This window comes from Hypanus sabinus, chromosome 9, assembly GCF_030144855.1.
Source record: "Hypanus sabinus isolate sHypSab1 chromosome 9, sHypSab1.hap1, whole genome shotgun sequence".
NCBI classification, from domain to species: Eukaryota; Metazoa; Chordata; class Chondrichthyes; order Myliobatiformes; family Dasyatidae; genus Hypanus; species Hypanus sabinus.
Window position 1 is genome coordinate 89,997,716 of NC_082714.1, and position 9,699 is coordinate 90,007,414.

Here is a 9,699-nt window from a genome sequence, read left to right on the forward strand (position 1 = left end):
AAGAGTTAAGCTGAGGTATAGGATCTGCAGGAATTGGGGCTTGCAATCAACAAGTCCTCATTTGGAGGAGAGTGTGACAAGTTATTTAGAGTATATTGCAGCTTTATCATAGCAGGCCAGAAAAATAACTTACCAAAAGTAAGCAGAGGGTGCAGAATCCCTCTTTTGTGACCCTATATCCTAGCGTAACTACATGTTGTGTATGACTTTATGTACTGTGTCATCGAGAAACGATATTCATTTAGTTGTATACATGCATAGTTGAGTGACAAACTTGAATAATAAGAGCAGAGGAGCAGTGGGTTGAAACGGAATCAATCTTCAAAATTCATTGCATATGCTGTACTAGTCACAACTTAGGGGAACACTCTCGAGTAGTAATGCTGAACCTAGCTCAAACAGACTGTTATCCAACCACAAGAGTACTGAGAGAAACAGCCCAAGGTTATCAGATTCTCTGTAAATGATTGTGGGATGACCTCAACTTCTTTTGTGGGCGATTGTGGTAACTGGCCACTATCTGATACTAAATTGGGTGTTTACAAAGATAGAGGAATAAGGATTGACTTCAGGACACCTAGTACTCTGTTCCTTTCTTTGACATTCATTAAGGATTTGAGCAGTGTACTGTAATGAAGAGTCCATTTTTAACTATATGAATTAATATATCAGATGAACAGAACAGCCCAGGCAGGCTTACTGCTCCTGTACAGCACACACAAACTGCTGGAGGAACTCAGCAAGTCAGGCAGCATCTATGGAGGAGAATTAACAGCCTGACATCAGGATCAGGAGGAAGGAGGGGAAAACCCAAATAAGGAGGGGGTAGGGGAAGGAATCTATCCCAGTGCCATAATACTCTGTGAAGGAAAAGAGAATTAAGGCATCAAAGTCTGCAACCGATGCGAAGGAAAGAGACATGAAATGCATGCAGAAGCCTCAGGTTTATGTCATATACAGTAATAGAAACATAGAAAACCTACACTACAATACAGGCCCTTCGGCCCACAAAGCTGTTCTGAACATGCCCTTACCTCAGAACTAACACATACCTTACCCACAAGCCCTCTATTTTCCTAAGCTCCACATACCTATCCAGGAGCCTTTTAAAAGACCCTATTACTTCCGCCTCCACCGCCAGCAGCCCATTCCACACACTCACCACTCTCTGCATACAAAACTTACTCCTGACATCTCCTCTGTACCTACTTCCAAGCACCTTAAAAATATGCCCTCTCGTGCTAGCCATTTCAGCCCTGGGGAAACGCCTCTGACTATCCAGACGATCAATACCTTGTACACCTCTGTCAGGTCACCTCTCATCCTCCGTCAAGGACTCAGATGAAAAAAGAGTGGGGGAGCAAAGATTCAATTTATATGCAATATACAACCTGATATTCTTACTCTCACAGACATCCACAAAACAGAAGAAAAACACCAAAGAATGAATAACAGGAAAAAAAAAGTTAGAACCATAAAGCCCCCCCTCCCTCCACTTATTTCAGCAAAGAAACATGAGCCTCCCATTTACCCACCACACAAACAACAGCAAAGCCCCCAAATGGACTCTCAAAAACTACCGCCACATGCCACAGGTTCTCACTCTGTCCCACTGACAAGGGAGACTCCTGTCACGATACTGTTTCAATACTAGTCTGTGGCGTCGCTTTTATTTAGAGTTTCCCCCGACTTGAGAATCGGCAACAATCTCCCTCTTACCATTCCGGGGAATAGTAAGAGGTAGATAGCACACTAAACTGTGTGGATAAAAACAGATCCTTTTGAATAACCAAAACCTCAAGATGTATCGGATTTCACGATTATACTGGTTCATCACTTGCAGGGCAGGAAGTCTTTATGACCAGTCCAAACAATATTTGAACTTTCCCAGAACATTAGCAAAGCTTTCTATCCAGCCCACTGATCAGACAGGCCTCCAGACAGATGACATGGCCGGTCAACAAGAAGAGAGATGTGAAAGGAAAAATAAACACCATAAAAATGAGATTACAAACAGCTCCTTTCAACTCACCTCTTGGCAATCAGAGGACAGAGATAATATTAGATTTCATATTCACAATGCAATGCTTCTTTGAAAGTACGACAGGTACCAGATGACAAGTCTGCAGCCACAAATTGCTAAGCTGCAGATTCTCCTATGTCTCCCTAAGGCAGCCCAAATTTGCCCAGTATTTGGAGCAAGAATCGAGGGAGAAGGGGGTGGTGAAGGGGTGGGAAAGTCTGCCAGTTTGCATTCCTTCCTTTCCTCAGCCTTCATATTATAGCTTCTCCCCCCTTCTTTTCCGGTCCTGATGATGAGTCTAGGCCTGAAATATTGACTGTTTATTTCCCTCCATTGATGTTGCCTGACCTGCTGAGTTCCTCCAGCACTGTTTTGCTCAAGATTTCCACCATCTGCAGAAGCTCTTGTGACTGAGGCTTTATCCAGCCTAACATACCTTCTTCATTCTCCTCCTATCTCCACAGCAGACTGAGGATTAATAACTCATCTGGCACTAGGCCACAATGAGCTACAAAAACTGGTATTAAGTTCATATAACAAAAAACAAAACAATGTTAAGCTAAAGGCAGTACCAGAGGGATATCCAAACTTCTTGTCTATGGTTTATCAAGAGGCCACTAGTTTAGGGGCGAAGAGTCTCAGCCTCTGCTCTGCACTCGAAGGTGACTACAAGATGGGTGAGTCTAGAGACCAAGCCTCCACTCCACATTCGAGGGTGACACAACAGATGACAAAGGAAATCCAGAGACCAAGGCTCCAATCCACCCTCGAGGGTGACACCGACAAGTGACAAAGCCTCCGCTCCACACACAAAGGCTAGCGACCTGGATGGGTGACAAACTTCATGCTTAAAGGACATTCATTGATGTCCGGCTATCTTAGGTCAGCAGTCACGGCATCAGATATCTGTGCGAGCAGAAGGCACGAGGGCGGGTGAGTAAGCAATCCTGAAGCTTGGGGTCACTTCATCAGCTAGTCCAATGTTGGCAATGAAGATGAAAGCCCAAAGGTCAATCGGAAGTCCAAAAGTTAAAGCCTGAAAATTGGAACCCTGCCCTGAAGTCCATGCATGGGGGTATTAGGAAGGAAAGGTGCTTGTCCCGTTATTGTCGTTTTAATGCTTGTTGTGTTCCATGTTGCTCTGCCGAACATTGTGGGCATAATACGTGGACACCGGAATGTGTCCAGGCTGCCTCCAGCACATCCTTTGGTTGTGCTGATTGTTAATGCGAGCGAAGCATTTCACTCCATGCTTTGATGTACAAGTGACAAATAAATGAACCAGAATCTGAAACAAGTTTCAAACCCGAACTAAACTACAATCAACACACACAAGATGCTGGTAGAACACAGCAGGCCAGGCAGCATCTATAAGGAGAAGCACAGTTGACATGGTAAACAAAGCACTAAATACAGGTTGAGCACCCCTCATCTGAAATGCATGGGGCCAGAAGTGTTTTTGATTTTGGAATAAATAATGAGATAGTTTGGGATCGATATCATTTCAGACTCTGAATTTATGTGTAAATGGAAAGCAGTCTTTGTTTTACACTTGTTCGTCACACGTTGCCATTCAGCACGTTAGATTTTCATCAGCGACCGCCTTGGCAAACTCGATGAATTCCTCTGCTGCTTCGTGATCAGCAGATGCTTTATCACCACAAATATTTTAAAAATTACTGCCATGTCTTTTCTTAAATTTCTGCAACCAGTCTGCTTAATATTCACAATTATATGCAATTTTCAGTTTGTCGTGATAGATCTTTATTTCATGATCAGAACACCGTTATGTTCACTTCGATGCTGAGGAATCCACTCTCTCAATACATCTTCCAGATCTTCATTTTTGGTTTATGCAGCGTTTTCTATTTTTAATTAGCTTCTGTTCATTACAGATGTGAGGACACTTCTCAGAACTGTCTGGTGTGCAGAGACCTTGTGGCATTTTCCATTCATGTCAGCACTCAAAAAAATTTGGATTTTGGAGGTTTTTGGATAAGGAATACTCAACCTGTAATTATTTTTTTTAAAAAAAGGCATAGCACAGTGGCACAGCTAAGAGTGGCTATTTCACAGTGTCAACGACCCAGGATTTGTGAATGTGCTTCCAGCTTCCTCCTCCATCCCAAAAGACAATGGGTTAAATTGCCCCTAGTGTGTGATTTTAAACTAGTGTCATTGAGTTTATTTTGTACAGAGGTGAACCATGTATAATTTGAGTTTACATTAACACATGTTTATTCTAGTCTCATAATATACTATGCTGCCCAAAGCTAATTTTCATGGTCACAGGAGATTGCGCAGATGCTAGAAATCCCAAGTAACACACACACACACAAAATGCTGAAGGAAATGAATGTTGATGTTCTGGGCTGTGAATCGTCAGGATTGGAAAGGAAGGGGGGAAGACACCAAACTAAGAAGGTGGGGGAGGGGAGGGAAGGAATGCAAGTTAGGTGAGAGGTGAAGGCAAAGGTAGGAGGGTGGGGGCAGGGATAATGTTGAGAAGCTCGGAGGTGATAGGTGGAAAAGATAAACAACAGAAAGGGGGAATCTGATAGGACTAACTTATGCTCAACACCACCTTATCCACTTGCATCGCCACTTTCGGAGTGCTGTGGCCTGACATCGTACATCAGTCCTCCCAACGGTCCTGCCATTTACTGTACACTTTCCTCAAGTCCTCCCAATGTGCAAACCCTCACATTTATCTGAATTAGACCCCTAACAAATGCAGGCCACTGAACTTTTAAAGTGCAAAATCCCATACAAAACCTGTACGCAAGCAAGTTTAGATGGATAACCGCCTTTTCCAATGAGAAGTGCTGAGAATGCCAGACAGACGAGAAATCGCAGTGACTGTGACCAGTAAGATGGTTCTGTTCTGCGAAGGCAGCAGGTGCCACGTCCCTGCAAGCACTAATGGCATACGGCAGAGTAAATGAGGCAGTATGCTCACATAAATGGTCAGTCAACTCTGGAGTTGCCCCCCCCCCCACCCAGCTAGGTGGTGGCGGGAGAGCAGTGAAGAAGGAAAACAGCAGAGGGGAGCTGGAAAGTTGAGAGAAGGTGGAGCGAGGATCTGGCCAGAGAGCGTGGGGAATGCCCTGGCCTAGTTAGTGGAGGGCAAATGTGAGGTAAAAGACAGCTCAGAAGAGTTGGGGTGGGGGAAGAGGGCAGGCAGCTGTCCTTGGCGAGGGGAATGGTGAGAGCCCAGAGTGAGTGGGTGGGAAAAGGAGGCGACTGCCCCTGCTGAGCGGGGGTGGAATTTCCCGGCCGAGGGAGGGAGGATCGGGGCTGCGCCGACTGATTTTGAGGGAGGGAGAGGTGGGAGAAGGCTGCCCCGGCCAAGGTGACGAGAGCGTAGGGAGTGACTCCTCTGGTACGGGGAGAGGGACTATCCCAGTGGAGTTGGGGGGAGGGTATCCTATAGCCGAGTGGTTTGAGGGGTGAGGAGCAACTGCATAAGCCGACTGACAAGGGGGGGAACTGACCGGCTACTGAGGGGGTGCCCCGGCCGTGTGAGGGGCGGAGGATAGGGAGGGAGCGTCTATCCTGGTCGAGTGGTAAGGGGAGGGAACAGGTTGCCACGGCCGAGCTGAGGACGAAAGACAACGGAGAGGCCGGTATGTACGGGGTCGGGTCAGGTCGGGCCGCGACGGACTAGGCGCCCAGTGAGGTGTCACCCGGTCAGTGTCCAGCCGGCCGCCCACGGACACTCAGCTACTCCCCGCCCTGCACTGGGTACCTCAGAGGGCCCCGCCACCCTCGGCAAATGCCGGGCGCCAATACTCACTCAGTGGCCACCGACCCGCTCCTCACTCCGACCGATCCCGACTCACAACAACAACAAGCAGCGTCTGCGCCCGCGTGCGGCGCCAGCCGGCTCCACCAATCGGCGCCTGCCTCTCATGGTCCCGCGGCTGGCGGCCCAATCAGCGTCTACACGCCTGCTGCGTTCCGCCAATTGCAGAGAGGCTACCAAGGAGAGCAAGTGTGGTTGGTGGTGGAAGTGAGGAGGGTTGGTACAGTTGCGTTGCGGAGACGTCATCTGATTGACGGATGGTGGAACGACACGCCGCAGGATTCAGCTCAATGAAAGGGCGAGACTCTGACGTCAGCGTCAATACCGCCCAATTGTCTGACGCTTTTCTGAAAGGTGTGCCCGCCCTCTCGAAGAGCAGTCACGTGCCCAACTGTTGAATGAACTGAACGTACACTCGCTGGTTGATATTTTACACTCACCTATGTATCACAGAAAGAGAAAAAACCTACATCACGATACAGGCCCTTCGGCCCACAAAGTTGTACCGAACCTTAGAAATTACTAGGCTTACCTATAGCCCTCTATTTTCATAAGCTCCATGGACCAATCTAAAAGTCCCTTAAAACCTATCGTATCCGCCTCCACCACTGTTGCTGGCAGCCCATTCCAGCCCTCTGTGTAAAAAAACCTTACCCCTGACATCTCCTCTGTACCTACTCCCCAGTACCTTAAACCCGTGTCCTCTTGTGGCAACCATTTCAGCCCTGACTACGCACACGATCAATATCTCTCATCATCTTATACACCTCTATCAGGTCACCTCTCATCCTCCCTCGCTCCAAGGAAAAAAGGCCGAGTTCACTCAACCTTTTCTCATAAGACATGCTCCCCAATCCAGGTAACATCCTTGTAAATCTCCTCTGCACCCTTTCTATGGCTTCCACATCCTTCCTGTAGTGAGGCGACCAGAACTGAGCACAGTACTCCAAGTGGGGTCTGACTAGGGTCCTATATAGCTGCAACATTACCTCTCGGCTCCTAAATTCAATTCCACGATTGATGAAGGCCAATACACCCCACGCCTTCTTAACAACAGAGTCAACCTGCGCAGCTGCCTACATCATCCTATGGACTCGAACACCAAGATCCTTCTGATCCTCCACAATGCCATGTTGTCTGCCCAGTCATGTCGTGTTGACTAGCCAGTTTGTGTTTGGCTGAAGACTATTTGTGTGGTTGCTGTGCAAATGGACTGCACTAAACCAGGCTGCCCTAGAAGGCAATTGTTAAACAGAAAGTGGTCTGGTAAGATTTTCACTGCAGTTTAAATTGCATTAGATACTTAAATGCGTTTTTTGGAATCTATGATTTCTAACGGATAATTTTTTGTCAATGGTATACCTGACCATCTTTTCCTTTTTATTAATATAATGACCATTCTCCAAAATCTCAATTCAGTTTAGCAAATATACTAATATGACTGTAAGGATATTGAATGAAATTATAAATCCTTCTCTCTCCTGAATGTATTGCTAACACAATGCTTTTGAAAATTTAACTGTTTACAAAATAAAAATCAGTTCTAAATTATATTTACACCGCTCCAGGGCAATAAAAATTCAGTCTCTTGTGAAATCATTTACTTGTATGTAATTCCAAAAGTGCTGTTGCTGTATTTCACAGTCTGATGTATCACAGTTCATAGAATTCAAGAATCATTCTGTCAGAGCCCATGCCAGTTTCTTACTGAAAAATAAAAACAGAAAATGCTGGAAGTATTCAGCAGGCCAGGCCACATCAATGAGAACAGAAATAGCATTAACATTTCATAGAATCGTAGGAAAGTACAGCACAGAAACAGGCCGTTCGCCCCATCTAGTCCATGCCAATCCCATTGACCTGCAGTGGCACCATAGCCTTCCATCTCTTCCATAATTTACTTTCATATAGATGTGTATCTTTTTCTCTTTTTATACATATGTGATCGCTTGAATTCACACTTCCAACACCACATTCACACACTAACATTTTCCTGTACACGGTTTGGGATTGATGATGCTTCCAATGTTTCACACTTGTGGTTACCTGCCTTCAGCCAAGCCATTTATCACACCCAATAACTTTACTTGGTAACATTCTGCATCATTAAGACAGTAAAATGATGCAAAGTATTTCACAAGAGCAGCATTGATATCCAAACATGAAGACAATTCGTAAGCAGGTCTTGGGAAGTTTGGCCAAATAGACAAATTTTACAGTGACAGTAATCTCTAATTACTGTATTCTACAATATGGGTCCTTATTAAGTGAAAACACAGCAGCTAATGATGGAAATCAAAAATTCTGGTACATAAACACTCTTTTCCCCAGAGCAAACACAAGGAAATCTGCAGATGCTGGAAATTCAAACAACACACACAAAATGCTGGTGGAACACAGCAGGCCAGGCAGCACCTATAAGGAGAAGCTGCTGTCGACGTTTCGGGCTGAGATCCTTCGTCAGGACTAACTGAAAGGAAAGGTAGTAAGAGATTTGAAAGTAGTGGGGGGAGGGGGAAATGTGAAATGATAGGAGAAGACCGGAGGGGGTGGGATGAAGCTAAGAGCTGGAAAGATGATTGGCGAAAGTGATACAGAGCTGGAGAGGGGAAAGGATCGTGGGATGGGAGGCCTCGGGAGAAAGAAAGGGGGAGGGAGGAAGCACCAGAGGGAGATGGAGAACAGGCAAACAACTAAATATGTCAGGGCTGGGGTAAGAAGGGGAGGAGGGGCATTAACAGAAGTCAGAGAAGTCTATGTTCATGCCATCAAGTTGGCGGCTACCCAGCTGGTATATAAGGTGTTATTCCTCCAACCTGAGCTTAGCTTCATTTTGACAGTAGAGGAGGCCATGGATAGACATATCAGAATGGGAATGGGACGTGGAATTAAAATGTGTGGCCACTGGGAGATCCCAGATACAGGTTAGAGGAACCTGTGGGGGTGGGGGGAGGCAAGCTTTTTGTTGTCCAGCCTCAGATGACAGTTAAAAATGTCAGAACTGATCTCAGATCGATACAAGTTACCAACAAAACAACTTCCTAGCTCTTTGCCTCATCCCTCCCCCTCCAAGTTTCACCTATCACCTGCCGTTTCTCTCTCCCCTCCCCCCACCTTTCAAATTGACGCCCTCAGCTTTTTTTTCTCCAGTCTTGTCGACGTGTTTCGACTGTACCTTTTCCCATAGACGCTGCCTGGCCCGCTGAGTTCCTCCAGCATTTTGTGTGTGTTGCTCGGATTTCCAGCATCTGCATATTTTCTCATGTTTGTGATTTGATTTCAAACTAGTTATCATTAGGTCATGGGATTAGTCATATACAGTTGTGTTACCAAGACAGTACACAAAAAATATTAATGCATTGTTACGAACTACGGTAGTCCAACAATTCATAAGTTCCCTTCACCACTTACTTACCTTCTGTGCATCACCTGCAACAAACATCACTGTCTTTAAGATACCAAGGATGCTAGGCAGGGAAGTTAATTCAGGATCAGTCTGCTTGAACTTGGACAATTGGAACCCGCTTATTCTTGTCACATGTATGGACAAACAGTGAAACAGATCAGCTAATTACACAGAGAAGTAACGAGTGGATCTGTAGGGAGCAGTTTGCAAGGAGGCGCCAGCACAGAGGGATGTAATGATGACTGTAGGTGTATAAGTAACATTGTTCAGTAGGATTGTGTGTGGTGTAATAAGATTTTTTCAGAATCAAAATCAGGTTTAATATCTGTCATGAAATTTGTTGATTGTATGGCAGCAGTACAATGCAATACATAGTAAAGGGTGTAAATTACAGTGAATATACATTAAACAAGTAGTTCAAAAATAGAAGTAAAAAAGTCGTGAAGTAGTGTTCATGGGTTGAAT

The 9,699-nt window shown here is 45.5% G+C and overlaps 1 protein-coding gene across 2 annotated transcripts in view; it reads right to left on the bottom strand.

The window, feature by feature from the left end:
- The window catches only part of smad10a (SMAD family member 10a), a 118,522-nt gene extending 112,549 nt beyond the window's left edge, over positions 1-5,973 (bottom strand). The window contains exon 1 of one of the 2 annotated variants that reach the window (XM_059980135.1): positions 5,820-5,973. The gene's annotated coding sequence lies outside the window, so the exon portion shown is untranslated. The remainder of the gene's footprint in view (positions 1-5,819) is intronic. The other variant, XM_059980136.1, reaches the window with a different exon arrangement.
- Between the last annotated feature and the right edge of the window lie 3,726 nt (positions 5,974-9,699).